Raw genomic sequence first — 17,421 nt, forward strand, 5'->3', positions numbered from 1 at the left:
AAGAAGGGGAAAAAGGAACTGTGAAAGCATCAGTAGGGAAAATCAACTACATATTTGGAATTCTATGGGAATAAGTTAACAAGAAGAAAACAGGCAGCTGGCAGGAAGAAATGTTAAGGAAATTATTGAGACATGATACACTTCCTGTCAAAACAACACATGAGGTGGTGATTCACTTGATCAGTATCTTTTAAGCGCTATGTGACTTTAAATGCTCCATACGTTCAGTGATATTCAACTGTGGCAACGAAGACATTTATTTTTTAATTTTAAGCACTAAACTGTTCAAACGATGTTGTGCTCCAAAATAAAAGCCAGCATGTACTCAGGGTGTCCACAGTAGTATTCTTTAATGTCACTAAGGAAAGATACAGAACTGCCATTTGCCTCCCCTAGTTTAAAACTGGTGGCCACAGATGCAATTCAAGTTGTGCAGAGCTGTCGCCCAACAACAGAAACATTAGAATCAATTCCCCCCTTGATCCAACATTCAGAATTCTATAAAATTGCTTCCATTCTCAAGTGTCTGTAGTTAGGGGGGAAAAAAAAGCGTCTGTGTGTATGTGTTTGTGCATAGAGCTAGGTTTTTCCATACAAATTTAAAATATAAAGTCATTTTAAACATATTGCCAAAACAAATTTAAATAAATACAAAATAGGACTTTCAGTTTGATAATAACCAATTTCTCCCCTGCCCCTTACCAAACAGTTACGGTAAATGTTTTATAACAAACAATTTGAAATTTAAAAAGTTTAATTAGCAACAATTACATAAGTTTAATAAGAGTTTTCAAAGTAAGTGCTGAGTTATGACATCTGAAAGAATATTCCAATTATATTTATGAACTAAGTATACAGACTTGCATTAAAATACCTATTTCTTAAGTTCACTTCTGTTTTTATAACGTCACTGAGGCAGATACATATTTACAATACAGATGATGTTTAGGAAACTATAACAACAAAACAAAGGCTGGGCAATACCCTGATTCCCATTATCCCAGGCACATCTCCCAGGCGGCTGAGCGCGCCTGCCCCCACCATCTCCACATCACAACACACTCACTTTCTTTCACGGCTGCTGATCTGACAGCACTGAGAACTCCTCAAAAGCTATGGATATTCCCAAGCCTCTTCTCTCTAAGCCTCCAGCACCCATATAAGCCTGCCTCATAGTAACTACTAGCCAAGCTCAACTCAGTGAAGGTTCAAAACTCTAGCAGAGAATTTCAGCTTCTGGTTCAAGATGGTGGAGTGGAAGGACATGGGCTCAGCTCCTCCTGCAAGAATACCAAAGCTGAAACTACCTGTTGAATAACTGCCAACAGGAGAATGCTAGAACACACCAGAAAAGAAACCTCACATGCAAAGACAAGAGCTGCAGCGAGATGGCAGGAGGGGCACAATCCCGACAGAATCAAATCCCACACCCACCAGGTGAGGGACCCACAAACTGGAGCACAATAATACCAAAGAAGTTCCCCCTCTGTTGTGAAGATTCTGAACCCCACGCCAGGCTTCCCTGCTGGGGATCCAACAAAGGGACTGGGTATCCCCAGGGAATCTGACCTTGAAGGCCAGCAAGTCTGATTATAGAACTTCCACAGGACTGGGAGAAACAGGTTTCATTCTTGGAGGGCACAAACAAAATCTTTCACACACTAAGACCCAGAGGAAAGGAATAGTGACCCCACAGGAGACTGAACCAAAACTACCTGCTAGTGTCGGAGGGCCTCCTGTGGAGGCGTGGGTCGGCCGGGGCTCATCACAGGGACAGGGGCACCCCCCTTGGCATAAACCCTCTTAGAGGGCACCACTAACCCTACCGTAGAGTCCAAGGCTAGGTTACTTCAGGCCAAAAAACTACCAGGGAGGGAGCCCATCAGCACCCATCAGCAGATCACTGGATTAAAGCTTTACTGAGCAGGGCCCTGCCCACCAGAGCAAGACCCAGTTTTTCCCACCACCAGTCCCTCCCATCAGGAAGCTTACACAAGCCTCTCAGCCTCCTCCATCAGAGGGCAGACAGAAGAAGAAAGAAGAACCACAGTCCCCACAACAGCTAAAACAAAAACATCACAGAAAGTTAATCCAGGACGAAAAAGCAGAAAGTTATGTCCCAGATGAAGGGACAAGATAAAACCCCAGAAAAACAACTCAATGAAGTGGAGACAAGCAACCTTCCAGAAAAAGAATTCAGAATAATGATAGTGGAGATGAAGCAGGATCTCAGAAAAGCAACGGAATAGATGCAAGAATTGTGTACCAAAGACCTAGAAGAACTAACGAACAAACAAGCAGAGATGGCTATAACACTAGAAGGAATCAATAGCTGAATAACTAAGGCAGGAGAATGGATAAATGACCTGGAGGACAGAATGGTGGAAATCACTACTGCAGAACAGAATATAGAGAAAAGAATGAAGACAGTCTAAGAGACCTCTGGAACAACATTAAACACACCAACATTCACATTACAGGGGTCCCAGAAGGAGACTAGAGAGACAAAGGACCTGAGAAAACATCCGAAGTAATAATAGCTGAAAACTTCCAAAACATGGGAAAGGAAATAGTCAACTAAATCCAGGACACACAGATAATCCCAGGCAGGATAAACCCAAGGAGGAACACATCAAGATACATAGTAATCAAACTGACAAAAACTAAAGAGGAAGATAAACTATTAAAAGCAACAAGGGAAAAACAACCAATAAGGTACAAGAAGACTCCCATCAGGCTATCAGCTGATTTCTCAATAGAAACTCTACAAGCCAGAAGGGAATGGCATGATATATTTAAAGTGATGAAAGGGAAAAACCTACAACCAAGAATACTCTACCCAGGAAGACTCTCCTTCAGATTTGATGGAGAAATCGAAAGTTTTCCAGACAAGCAAGAGTTAAGAGAATTCAGTACCAGCAAACCAGCTTTACCACATACGCTAAAGGAAATTCTCTAGGTGGAAAACATAAGAGAAGGAAAAGACCTACAGAAAATAAACCCAAAATGATTTTTAAAAACGGTGACAGGATCATACATATCAATAATTACTTTAAATGTAAATACATTAAATGCACCAACCAAAAGAGAAAGACTGGCTGGGCAGATGAAAACATGTGCATGTATGTACGTCCACTCACCACATCACTCTGCTTGACCGCCTAAATTGTATGTTATTATTTTATATTGTTAGGTTAATCATGTTCCCATTATGGCTTGCAATTGTAATTATCTTTTATTTTTCATCTGGCTATTGATTGTGAAAGCAGATAAACATCTTTTACTATTGTGATTATGTAACTATTACTCACTTAATACCATTGTTTCATGATTGGTCAACAGAAAAATAACAGAACTCTATCAGCAAAACTAGGATTTAATACGAAAAAAAAAACAACTCTAACAGAACTCTTAAGCTCCCTGAGGTAGAAAAACTTTGGAAAGGACTCCCAGATAAATGTTTAGAGCCCCTACATCCAGTAAGTAAAATCCCAAACAGGAAAATGCCCAGTGTCCAAATCACCAGTACAATAAGATATCTTTTGAGGTGCGATGCCTTAAAATGGCAACTTTTCATGAGTACAATTTTGCTTTCCTTAATATCACTAATCAGAAGCTACATTAAATAACAGAGGTTTTATAAATTTGCTATACCTTTAAAAAAAAAAAAGAAGAAGAAGGGATTTCATTTATTTGATTTTACAAGTTTAAAACAAAGTGCAGGGAAGTGGGCAAGAGGGGGAGGAGAAAGAGAAAGAACCGTTATAAGTGGTATTTTAGCTAAAAATCGGCATTTATCAAAAAAATGTCATGATCATCAGTGCATATTCTCCAGCTATCCTAAATGGAGTTAGGGACATTAATTCCTTCTGCTAAAATGAAATTAATACCCATTTTCAATCATGTATGGATTCAATTAAAAATAATTACTACATTATTACTGGCTGATTCCACCTCACTGCTCATGAAGTATTCGGATAACAATAACATGAGCTGCCATCACCGGGAAACCTCAGGCTATGAACAACCATTTCTCCCTGTAAAGATGCAACCCTGAGGTAGCTTCTTCAAACCCAGTTTCCTGAACAATTCAGATGTTGCCATGCGAACGTCTGAAAGTGCTCTAGGAACCAAGCAGTTGGTTAGTAATCCAAGGGAGGCTCAAAACACCATCCTTACCTCAAGAGAAGCACAGACCTGGAGAGATAGGATGTGCCATAGGAAAGGGGCTGGCCCAACTCCTCAGGCTGCAGATGAGGTCACTAGGGCTGAGGTGACACGATCCCCCGTAGGTGGGTGGCAGTGCTAAGATTTCAACAGAAATTCTGCTTCTGCTTCAGCCTTTGCTGTCCCCAGACCATCTTTTTTAAATGTTCCTTTTATACAGAATCTACTATCATTTTTAAATAAAAGGCACAAAACACCAGCAATCATGTCCAACTCCCACTAGAAAAGATTCCTAAATTGAAATCCAGACATCTTGTCTATATCTATTAATTTCTGCAGCTACTTGTACATAAAGATGCCATACAGCCAATAAACATAAAGTTTCCTACTATGAAGGTGAAAGAAAAAAGAAATGGTTATTCTATTTTTAAGAAAAACCAACAAACCAATATCTAAATTCTACTTGGCCTTTCTTTCAAAATGAAAGTTTCCTTAACCTGTCCATAGTAAATCTGAATTTTCCCTAGCTCAGCCCCATTTTTGTAAGTAAACCAAGTGAAAAGCTAATTTGGGACTTTCTACAGATATGAAAGTCATCTACAGTATTCATTTTTATTGCAAAACAACATAATTTAACTATATGTGAAACCTATTTCACCTCAACTTAAAACTTTTTATTAAAAGGCCCAAAATCCAAAGCCATGAGACCTTTGCCTCATAATTTCTGTCCCATAGAATCTTTCTAAGTAAAGAACAAAGAACAACTCAAATTCCCATGACTGATTTTAAAGATTTTTGACATTGTGTTTTATATTCAATTAACAGGCTATCAACATTTCTGATTATTAAATGGGAGAAGAAAAATACATATGTATTTTATATAACAACTTTGACATGAATGATACCATTTAAGAGAAATGTTTCTATTTTATTCCCCCTAAGAATGCATCCATTTAAAACTTAATAAAGCACTGACAATAGGTTTTGTGTATTGCCCCTTATAGCCAAGAATACTGAGTGGCCAGCAGGAAACTGGCTAAGTCTTTAAGTTGTATAAAAACAACTTCCAGAAATTCATCCCTGAGAAATTCTGACAAGTTGCAAAGCTGGTGATTTCATAAAAGGTAACAATGAAGAGTTAAATGAGCCATTTCTTATACATGAATTTATATACGGATACACAGTAGGATCAAATCCACATCTCCTACACAACGCATCTCCTGCATTGCAGGCAGATTCTTTACAGCTGAGCTACCAGGGAAGCCCATCCAAATGTTATTATCATCAGTGAAATCACTACCTAAAGAAATCACCATGGTTCAAAGAAGTAACCCAAGACCTCCCATTTGGAGAGGATATGGATTCTGTGGCAATATAGAGAGATCATTATGTTCAAGGAGCTCAAGACTAAAGCCAGGCCTCGATTCCCAGCATTGTGCTGTTTTCCATTCAGATGATAAAAATAATTGCTTTGCTTTTATCCTCCTCCCTGCCTCTTTTCCAGCACAGATAATGAAGACAGCATGCTCTTAAGAGCTGTGTCAGACAGACTAAAGCCCCAAATAACATGAGGTTGCCAAAAAACTAAAGATAATCAGATTTTTATTTCAATTTATTTAAGGCAGGACATCATGGAAGGAATAGACAGATCTTCTTAGGACTGGTGATGTAGTGTAGACGAATGATAAGGAGAACTCCTCTATAGCGACTGAGATTTTGTCTACTCTTGGAGGAAGAAAACCTTCCACTTGAAGAGGACAGAAAGAATTTCTGTAAGTGGGAAAGTCGATCCTAAGAGGACACCCAGAGGTGCTGAACAAGTTGCTGCCTCTAGACAGGGTCAAGATGAGAAAGAACCCAATGAGATTTTCCAATCATAATCTACCAAGAACTGTGGACAATGACAGGATTCAAACATACGAGACAGCCAGTTTTCAAAAAAGCCAATCCTAATGACCTATGTGGGGAAAGAATCTAAAAAACAGTGGATATATGTGTAACAGATTCACTCTACTGTATCCCTGAAACTAACACAACATGGTAAATCAACTATACTCCAATAAGATTTCTTAGAAAAACAAAAACTAGAGACAGAAGAAGCTTCAAACTCATCACAAGCAAGATTCTAGAGTAGATTAAAAAGCTGGTGTCTGAGTACCTCAGAGGAAGCAGTAGCTACCTGGAGCCAGTGTAAGTTCTGCAAGAACAAGTCATGTGAGACTAACCCCAGTCCACTATGTGGTCACCAAATTGGTAATTCCATATAGCAGACGTACAGTAGATTTGGTTGAAATAGCATATATCCTTATGACAGGATGGAGAATTAAGAATCAGATGCTAGTGCAAACAGAAATAAGTCTCTGAACAACTTTATCTAAAATTGATAAACATTAATCTGAAGTAAAGTCTGTATGTGCGAGTATGCTCAGTCATGACCAGCTCTTTGCGACCCTATTGACTGGAGCCCAGCAGGCTCCTCTTGTCCATGGGATTCTCCAGGCAATACTGGAATGGGTTGCCATTTCCTCCTCCAGGGGATCTTCCCGACCCAGGGATTGAACCCAGGTCTCCTGAATTGCAGGCAGATTCTTTACCACTGAGCCACAGTGAAGCCCTGTGTATGGAAACATCAAATTGTTCTGCCCTTGACCTCAGCCTAGGCAACAATTTTATTCCTTAAAACACTGAAGAAACACATATCCAATCAGTGGATAACTTGGAATAAAAAAGGGTTGTGAATGATTAATGTATAGATAAACAATCTAAAAGACTTTAAAAGGCTAGAACAGATGGTCATATACAGGAAATTTAGATAAATATTAAGTTTTATTCATGGGACTAAGAAGCCAATTGTACACATCCATGAATGAAGAGATGTGACTCAGCAGCAACATGTGTAAAAGAAACTTGCTTATTTTGAGATGACTGACCATCAAGAGTCAGCAATCTTGTTTTAGAAGGACTATGGCTGGAAAGCCATTGCTAAGAAAAATTATTATTCTATCCCAGGTTCTGTGCTAAGCATTTTTAACAACCCTATTTAAGAGAAATAGGTAAAAACAGACTAAAAGTTCAGATGACTCGCCCAACACAAGGCAGAAAGTAACAGCTGAAGAGCCTCCCTGCTTTCCTAATCTGCAGCTGACAATCTTAACCACGAGGCTTCAGTGCTTACTGGGGCGGGGAGGGATGCTGGAGAGGGAAGGGGGAATCTCAGCAAGGGTTAGAATGGTTCTACTTACCATCAGTCAGCATCTAGAAGCATTATAATTTAAGAAGAACATAGCAAATTGGTATATGTTCAGTATTCAAGGTAGTGAGATAATTCAAAATCATGTCACTTAACAAGAGTTGAAAGAGATTTACCAACTTAAACAGGCTTCGAGGTAGGTACATAATTAATTTTCAAAAATGTAAGACAGCCCACCTACAAACCATTCAAAAATGTAAGGTTTCCAAAGATAGCCTACCTACAAACCATTCAAAAATGTAAGGTTTCCAAAGATAGCCCACCTACAAACCAATGAAAACAGCCCTGGGAAAGCTCTACACTACACAGCAGCAGCAGAAACCCTGTGGAGCTCAAAAACAGAGGATGACAGCACAGACAGGCCTAGGAAGCATCTGCCGGCATCACTCCATCCCTCAGTCCAGGGCAGCTTGGTGCCAAGAAGGATCCCCTTGGAGGGATTTCACGCCACAAATAAAACGACAGTAGGAGAACCCTGGTGGGCCCCCTCATCAATTCACAAAGGATGACAGTTAGAGAGGAAAAACAAAAGAACTACAAAACAATCAGAAAGCAATTAACAAAATGTCAATAGTGTGTCCTTTGCTATCAATACCTAAATTATTTTGAATTATATGCATGCTGGTGGCTCAGATGGTAAAGAATCTGCCCGCAATGCGGGAGACCGGGTTCAGTCCCTGGATTGGGAAGATCCCCTGGAGAAGAGAATGGCAACACACTCCAGTATCCTTGCCTGGAGAATCCCATGGACAGAGGAGCCTGGAGGGCTATAGTCCATGTGGTCACAAAGGGTCGGACACAACTGAAGTGACTTAACACACACAACAAATCTGAAGGCAGAAACAGCAATTCAAGAGTAGAGGACTTCACAACAGACAGATTATCCAGATAGAAAATCAAGAAGGAAATAAAGAACTTAAACAATACTTTCGGTCAAATGTACCTAACAAACATACAAAACGTTCCATTCAACAGCAGAAGAATACACATACTTCTTAAACACACACATATCTTCCAGGAGAGTATTTTGGGTCACAAAATTAGTCTTAACAAATTTTAAGAAGATGAAAGCCATATAAAATATCTTTTTCAATCACAATGATTAAAGCTAGAAGTCAATAACAGGAAGAATGTCAGAATAAAAATCAGATGTGTGGAAATTAAATTACACTTCTAAAAAACCAACTGGTCAAAGAAGAAATCAAGTAATCCAAAAATCTTGAGATTAAAAATAGAAACACAACATACCAAAACTTACGGGATGTAGCAAAGGCAGTTCTAAGAGGGAAGTTTATAGTGATTAACACTTAAATTAATGAAAACAGAATCATACATAAATCAATAAATGTGTTAATAAATGCAGAAAAAGCATTTAACTAAAGTTCAACATCCTTTAATAAGAATTCAACAAATTGGGTATAGAAGAAACATACCTCAACATAATAAAAGCCATATATAACAAGCTCACAGATAATACCATACTCAACAGTGAAAAGATAGAAAGCTTTCCCTCTAAGAGCCGGAATAAGACAGGATGTCCTCTCTTACCATTTCTAGTCAACACAGAAGTTCTAGTCACAGCAATTAGACAAGAAGAATTAAAAGGCATTCAAGTGGGAACGGAAGAAATAAAAATGTTTCTTTGAAGACGACATGATCTTACATAGAAAATCCTCAGTACTCCATCGAAAAAAACTGTTAGATCCAATAAATGAAGTCAGTAAAGTCACAAAACACAAAATCAACACACAAAAATCTGTACACTAATTAACCATCTGGAGAATAAAGAAAATAATGCCATTTACAATAGCATCAAAAAACAGTAAGATCCTTAGGAATAAATTTAACAAAAGAAGTGAAACATCTATACATCAAAAACTGTAAGACACTGAAGGTACTAAAGTGGAACGACACTCGTGTGCATGAATCAGAGGAGTTAATATTGTTTAAATGCCCATACTGCCCAAAGCCACCTACAGATCCAATATAACCCCTGTCAAAATTCCAATTATTTTTCAGGAAAATAGAAAACAATTGTCCTAAAGTGTGTATGGAACATAAGAGACTGAATGGACAATGCAATCTTAAGAAGAACAAGGTTGGAGGCATCACACTTCCTGATTGCAGGTTATATTACAAGCCTATAACAATCAATATAGCATGGTACTCACATAAGAACAGACACAGAGATCAATGAAAGAGAATTGAAAGCCCAGAAATAAACCTATGCCTGTATGGTCAATATTTAACAATGAAGCCAAAAATACTCAATGGCAAAAAGATAGTCTCTTCAATAAATGATGCTGGGAAAACCAGACATCCATATGCAAAAGAATAAAATTGGACCACTATTCTATACCACTCACAAAAATTAACTTGAAATGGATTAAAGACTTGTAAGACCTGAAACCATAAGACTCCTAGAAGAAGGTACGGCAGGGGAGCTCCTTAACGTCAGTCTTGGCAATGATTTTTGGATACGACACCAAAAGAACAAGGAACAAACGCAAAAAATCAACAAGTGGGACTATATCAAACTAAAGCTTCTGCAAAGCAAAAGAAACCATCAACAAAATGAAAAGGCAACCTACAAAATGGGAGAAAATATATGTAAACCATATATCTAACAAGGGGTTAATATCCAAAACATATAAGGGACCTCATACAACTCAACAGCAAAACAAAATCTCATTTCTCAAATGGGTAGGGACTTCCCTGGTGGTCCAGTGGTTACTATGCCAAAGCAGGGGGCACATGTTCAATCCCTGATCAGGGAATTAAGACCCCACATGACACACCATGCAGTCAAATGATTAAATAAAACAAAACAAACAAAATGGGCAAAGAACCTACATATTTTAACAAAGACAACAAACAACATCAATGACTATAGTTAAAAAATATGGTATTGTATACTGGAAAGTTGCTGAGAACAGATCTTGAGTGTTCTCATCATAGAAAAAGTTAACTATGTGAGGTGATGGATGTGTTGATCATCTTGATCTTGGTAATTGTTCCAGAATGTACATGTATGTCAAATCATGTTGCACAATTTGACAAATAATTGTGTGCATCTAAAGTTTAGGGAAGAAAACAAAGACAGACTGGGATATCTGTGGTTATTAGTCCCCCATTACTGAAAGTATCAAGGACAACGATCAAATGGTCAACCATTTGGAGGTATGCTATACATGGAGATTGTTCACTTGCTAGAAACTAAAGAAAAATCTTTCGGGTTTCCTTCAGTCTTAAGACTATAACTCTGAACAAGAATTTCATGCATTTCCCCAGACAGAATGTACAGTTACCTAAAAGAGGCCTGGGTAGCCTATCATTTATATCTGAGAAGGACTAGCCATCTAATGTCTTGAGCAACACTCTCCTTCCCTCCCCTGCATCTCAATATTTTCCAATGCAATCTACACCTGATACAAAGGAAAACATCATTATTAGCATCTGTGGGGATGCTGTAAACTAGGACTTGACGTAACAGTGGAATTACTAACCAACCATCCAGTATATGTGTATTCTGCTTGGAGACCCTACAAAGTAGCCTAAATCAGAGTTCTTGCCATAAATCGGCTTACACTCAAGTTGGAAAATTGAGAATTCAGTCAACAGTTTCAGAGAGATGGTGGCTTAAGCTTGCTTTGACGACTGCAAAAGACTTCAGCTAGAAAGTAAAAGGGAACAAAGGAACAAAGTCAAAGAAGTTAGGAAATACAGGGCTTGATCCACAGGCAGTTACTAGTCCTGGCTAATGGAAGCAGAGGGTCCACGAGACCAGGCAGTAGGAGACATGTGACTTGCCAACCGTTTAAAGGAACGCCATGAAAATCACCCTTTCCTGGATTATTTCAGCTGCAGAAAGCCAGAAACACTAAAGGTTAAGAAAGTAGCTAGCAAACCCTTTTATAAGTAACTAGTGTCACCTTTTAAAAGATGATGCTGGGCCCAAGTTAAACGATCCTGAACCCAGGTGAATCCAACAAATAGCCAGGCTTAGAATCCTGGGTTAGAGACTCAACTAACCCATAATCTCATTAATCACTGAGCACCCTACACTTTTTTAAACTAACACCTGACCACATAGCAAACCAGGAGTCTGGTGGAGCAAGAAAAAGGACCATGCACAGACAATAAACAACAGTCACTAGTGGGGAAGAGACGAATTTGCTTCAGAAAGACTTCGCCTGGACCATTCAGAGTTAGAAGTCCTTAGAGACTGCCTTTGCTCCAAAGCCTTCTAGTTTACAGCATCCCTGCAAAGGCCACTGGTGATGTTTTCCTGTGTGTCAGGTGTGAAAATATTTTAACCATGAAATTCAGAAATAATCAGCCCACTTGTTTTTCACCTTCTCAGCTCTACCCCACCCCCTCTTCCACAAGGAGCGGGGTTTTCCACAGAAGAAAGGATGCAGGATGGTTTATGACCCATAGGCATGGGCTCCAGACTTTCATGTCTGAAATCCCTCTGGACTAAGTCCAGAAAGATAACTCAGTCATTTCAACCTGATGACTGTCTGGTGATCAAGGTGAGGTAAGTTAATAGTATTATTTCATAATCCCTTCAAATGTTTCCTGACCGCCCGCTGCAGGTGCGGGACTGGCCCTGTCGACAGTACGTTCCTGGCCATGTTGCCTAAGACAGCAAAAGCCGAATTGACATTCACCCTCCTCACCTTCAAATTTCAGGACTGCATCGAATGTTAGAAGCAGCAGGTCCTTAGAGACCATTAAGTCTACTCCTTCCTCTTTGACCAGATGAGGACGCTGAGAACCACAGAGGGGTTATACTTGCCCAAGGTTACACAGCTGAGAGGTCACAGGCAACAGTCTCCATTCTTGCCCTGGGCTCCCAGCCTAGAGCACTTCCCCCCGAGATCACACAGACATCTCCTGCGTTCTGAAACCTGGAAAACCTGCTCAAGATCCCTTTCTTTTCAATGTCTATTTTCCATTTGTTATAAATCCAACCATCATTTTCTGACACTTAATCTCTGCCAGGCACTACTAGAAGTGCTCTTTGCAAATTAACTCACTGACTTTCCCCAGCAACCCTAGAGGGCAGGTTACAATGATTATCCCCATTTCACAGATGCAAAACCTGAGGTAGAGGCGACAGAGTCAGGTCCATCTCATGAGACAGACTGGCTCCAGAGTCCCCACTCTTAACCACTTGTGATCATTTATGAAGGATAATTGCTTTAAATTATAAAATAATGGAAGAAGAAATGCAAGTCTTGAAAAGGGCACGATCACTAGTGTATGATAATGAATCTAAGAGCTAAACCATACGTTTTGTTAACATATGCAATATATTTCATGATTATTTTTTAAGGGATTGTGTGTCTGAGAGAAATATAGAAAGCATATTAACATTTTAAGCATTTTTAAAGGTAAAATGATCACATGCACAGTAGTCAGTCTGCCAGTTGAAACAGGCAGAATGTTACCTGAGCGCTGGTTCCACTTATGCTATTACATAAAGTGAAGCTGTCACCCGTCTTCTCCTACGCTGGCCTTCATCCTTGGCTATGAGGCACCCCTTTTACATCAACCCCTCCAGAAATCAAACCTCAAAATAACACACTGAGGATTAAAATAAGAGACTGCACCTCTGAAATTTACATTTTTTATAAAAATGTCCAAAATCAAGATCACTGGGACAAATGCCCAATATTCAATTATGTTTTCACTCTCCTTCATACTAAAAATGATGTCAAATCTCATTACCTTGGTTATCCAGGAGAAGAAGTCCAGGAACAATCATGGTAGAAATAAGAAAATCACGATTGTGCCCAAGATCAAATTTCAAGGGAAAAATTGCAGTCAAGCTAAGAAGATGCACTATCACAGGAAAAAGTTACCTGACATTTTATCAGCCAAAAGTCTTACTGTTGAGTGTGGAAAGGCCCACTCAAAATGCAACAGATCCTACAATTCCTAAAATCAGAAAAGTATTGCCTTAGATACGAACCCCACAGTACAGAGAATCAAAGCAGAGAGCAGAGCCAGGCATATGGTAGGTCCTCAAATATTTGTCAAACACATATAAGAAAATGTTCACCAAAAGAGAGAAACATGATACAGACTGTCAGAATGCAAAATAGCAAGCGACACTGCTTAGAGGTTTTAAGAATTTTTAAATACCAAGATGATAGCAAAAGAACTAAGGATTATATAGACTGGACAAAAATGGCAGAGTACCATTCAATCAGGGCAAAATGCTCAGGTACGGGTCTAGTACCTGACCTGTACTTCTTAAGAAAAAGAACTCTAGGCCCAGCCTGGCCTAAGGTAGGGATCTGGGCTCAAGTCCTACAGCGTGGCATAATATTTGCAGTACAACTCTAACATGGCAAAATTCCCTGAATTTGATGCACTTCCAATATAACACTGTTTTTAATATAGAACTCTCAACAGGAGTTGCCAGGCTTGACCCATCTCTTCATAACAAATTCAAGGTCCTGCTAAAGCAACATAAATACAAATGCAATTAAACAAAAACTACATAAACCAGGTCTGCCATATCTGATCAGTAAATTAAAGCATAATAAAATTACAGTTGGCCTGGCAGTTTGAGAGTAATTTGGACTCTATGCAGTACCATTCTAGTCATATTTCAATTGCAAGGGGCTTTCCTGACATTTATACCATAAATCTTTTTTCTGGGGAGTCACACTTGGTCATAAACTCTGGCTGAATGTGAAGTTAGAGCGTAAGTACCAGTATAGGGGCTACCAATTCTGTACAGAATCCTTAATATAGAAGTAATATTATAGTCTTTTATGTTTTAATACCTCTTTAGAACACATTTCCTTTTCTCATATACCAAAGGAGGTCACGTAACAGACCTCACCTGAAATTCCTGCGACATTTAAGTCTGAGCCACAACAGTAGTTTCTTATAAAAGCACAATGAGAAAATATTCCAAACTCTTCTGCAGTACTCACATGATTAAGCAAACAAACAAAAAAAAAGGTGTGAAACACAACTGAGGAACCTGATGAAATTTCATAGAGCCTTAGTTACCAACTACTATTTTCCTCTCTACCTTTAAGTGTTTCTAAACTGCTTAAAGGACAGGAGAGGTGCTTCAAAGGAAAGTCTAATGACACACCTGTTACATAACCTGTTCTTGGTTGACCAGGTTATGTGGCTTTGATAAGGAAGAAAATATAATCAAAAGCAGGACAAACACTAATTCTCTGTTCTGCCTTCTCACATTAGCCAGGGCATTCACCTGAGTCACATGTCCAATAGCTAGCTCTGTGCCTCAGTTTCTCTAATCACTAACCATGAGGTTTGATGCTATCCAAATTGCTACTGGATCAAAGTTAATGAGCACAACAATCACACAGAAAGTCCACATCATAACATTAAACTGAAATGCTATGTTGTGGAAGAAAAAAGCCAAAGGTTTTTGCAGTAGTCATTTGTTTTCCTCCAAATAACTCCATAGGAGTCAGCTTGGCCGTAAATCAGGATAAGGTAAATACCTATGTGCTTTAAGAACGTGCATATAAAAACTCAAGACAGATAAACTAAAAAGCTTCCCAGGTTAAGCTGTCACTGCTTGGAGTATCATGTTCAAAGATCAACCCACAGAACCCAAGAGAACAGGTCTTTGATTTTTTGTTGTGAAAAAAGGACTTCAATTCCCCTGACGTCTTCAGGGCCTAGAACACAAGATGGCAAAGCTTTAGAAAACCTGGGGCCCCATAGGACCCCAAATGATCAGTTCTTTCTAAACATCTCACATTTTCTTATTTTTTACCCAATTGGTGGGGGTCTGGTGATAAAACCTCTTTAACTCTGGGTCTGCAGAGGTCTGTCGCGACCCAGGCAGGGGTCAAGAAGGGAGATGCTGCGCAAACACAGATGTTGCTGCCAGCTGAAACCAAGGAGGGGGGCGGGGGCTGCTATGGGTTCCTAGGGAGGCAGATGGATTCTCTCCTGGAAATCTAATTGGTGTCTGGGAAACGAGAGCTGGGTTTCCAAGGCAGCCTGAGCACCCAGCTTCTACACGGCCCTTCACAGGCGAGGAAGCCTCCTTGGCGCCAGCACAGGACGTCATCATGCCCCACGGTGGAAAACTCCCAGCACAGGAACGTTAGGGGACCACCACGCACACCCCAGGTTCCCAGGGGAAAAGAGACCCACAAAATAATCCTATGGAAGTCCAACGGAATTCTGACCGCCTCTCCTAACCAGGAGATATAGATACCTTTTAAAGCACACTTATATTTCCACGCGAAAGAAACGTTGGCGCTTGTGTCCTGAGCGGAATTCCGCTCGCTCCGCTGCTCTCCGGGGACCCGGACCCGGCGCGCACCCCTCACCCGGGGCCAGGCACGGATGGCGAGGGGCGAGCCCAGCTTTCGAGGCTCTCCCTTCTCCACCGCAGGAAGACCGCTGATTTCCCCGGCACCCGAACGACAGAGACCCAGCTTCCACCCACCCATTCCCGGTCCCCGGCGCGGGGCCGACAGGGGGCGAGAGGGGCCGCGCGGCCAGGGGACCCCGCGCTCCGCCGCCCCGCCTCTGCACTTGTTGCAGTCCCCGAGGGGCCCGGAGGCGGCGGCCATCCTCCTCGCCGCTGAGCCCGCGGCAGCACCCCTTCCCACCGCCTGGAGACCCTGGACCCTCGAGAAAGTAGCTCCGCGACGGCGAACTCAGGTGAGGCGGACAAAGTTTTCCGCCCCGAGGCGCCGAGGGACGCGAGGATGGAGCCCCCAAAGAGCACTTACCCGGAGCTGCGGCCCCGCAGCCTCCGGCGCCCGAGCGAGGCGCTGCCCCGGCGCCCAGCCCGTGGGCGCTCGGAACGCGCCGCCGGAGCCCGGGAGGCTCTCCCCAAGCGGCCCACGCCCGGCGGCTGCGGCGCGGCCCGGCCGGCGCGAGGGGGCGGAGCCGAAGCCGCGCTCCGGGGCCGGGCTGGCTGCGCCCGCCGCTGGGGACGCCCCGCTTACTCCGCGCCTGCCGGCTGCCGCTGGATCCGGCATCACATGGCCCGGCCTGCCCGCCGCCGCGCCCGACACCGGCTCCAGGAAGAAACCTGAAGCTGCCCTACCGCGCGGGCTCCGCCGGCCCCCTCCCGCCGCCGGCGGCCGCTCGACTGGGCTTCCCTCCCCTGGCCCCCAGCACCAGGACCGGGAGCGGCTGCGGGACCGGGGGCGCGAGGTTGCTCCCGAATGGCGGCGCCCGCGCGCCCCGGATCCCACAGGAGTCAGGGGCCGGCTGCCCGCTCCTGAAAGGAGATGTGCAGGGCCCGAGGAAGGCCCAGGCTGCCCTCGGCCAAAAGCCACCACGGTTGTGACTGAACGTGCTCCAGTTCTTACCTAAGCATCAGGAGACGCCTCTTGTTTCTCGAGGCTCACGATCCTCCAGCCCAGAGTTTCACCAGCTCTGTGATTCTCTGCGTGTTCACGCCCGCAAGGGGCTCATTAGAAGTCATCATAATTCTGACCAGTGCAAATTCGATACATGAAGCAAGGCACCCAAAGCTGGTGGTCTGGGACAACCCAGAGGGATGGGGTGGGGAGGGAGGTGGGAGGGAGGTGGGAGGGGGGTTCAGGATGGGGAACACATGTACACCTGTGGCTGATTCATGCCGATGTATGGCAAAAACCACCACAATATTGTAATTAGTCTCCAATTAAAATAAAAATTAACTTTTTAAAAAAGAATGAACAACAAAAAATAAAATCAGAATTTTTTGTTTGTTTTTTCCATTTATTTTTATTCGTTGGCGGCTAATTACTTTACAATATTATAGTGATTTTTGCCACACATTGACATGAATCAGCCATGGATTTACATGTGTTGCCCATCCCGATCCCCCCTCCTGACTCCCTCTCCATCCCATCCCTCTGGGTCTTCCCAGTGCACCAGGCCCAAGCACTTGTCTCATGCATCCAACCTGGGCTGGTGATCTGTTTCACCCTTGATAGTATACTTGTTTCAATGCTGTTCTCTCTGAACATCCCACCCTCGCCTTCTCC

The 17,421-nt window shown here is 42.0% G+C and overlaps 1 protein-coding gene across 1 annotated transcript in view; it reads right to left on the reverse strand.

Moving 5' to 3' along the window:
- The window catches only part of ARHGEF28 (Rho guanine nucleotide exchange factor 28), a 326,249-nt gene extending 309,773 nt beyond the window's left edge, over positions 1-16,476 (reverse strand). The window contains exon 1 of the mRNA XM_043488559.1: positions 16,171-16,476. The gene's annotated coding sequence lies outside the window, so the exon portion shown is untranslated. The remainder of the gene's footprint in view (positions 1-16,170) is intronic.
- Between the last annotated feature and the right edge of the window lie 945 nt (positions 16,477-17,421).

The sequence above is a fragment of the Cervus canadensis genome, chromosome 16, assembly GCF_019320065.1.
Source record: "Cervus canadensis isolate Bull #8, Minnesota chromosome 16, ASM1932006v1, whole genome shotgun sequence".
NCBI lineage: Eukaryota > Metazoa > Chordata > Mammalia > Artiodactyla > Cervidae > Cervus > Cervus canadensis.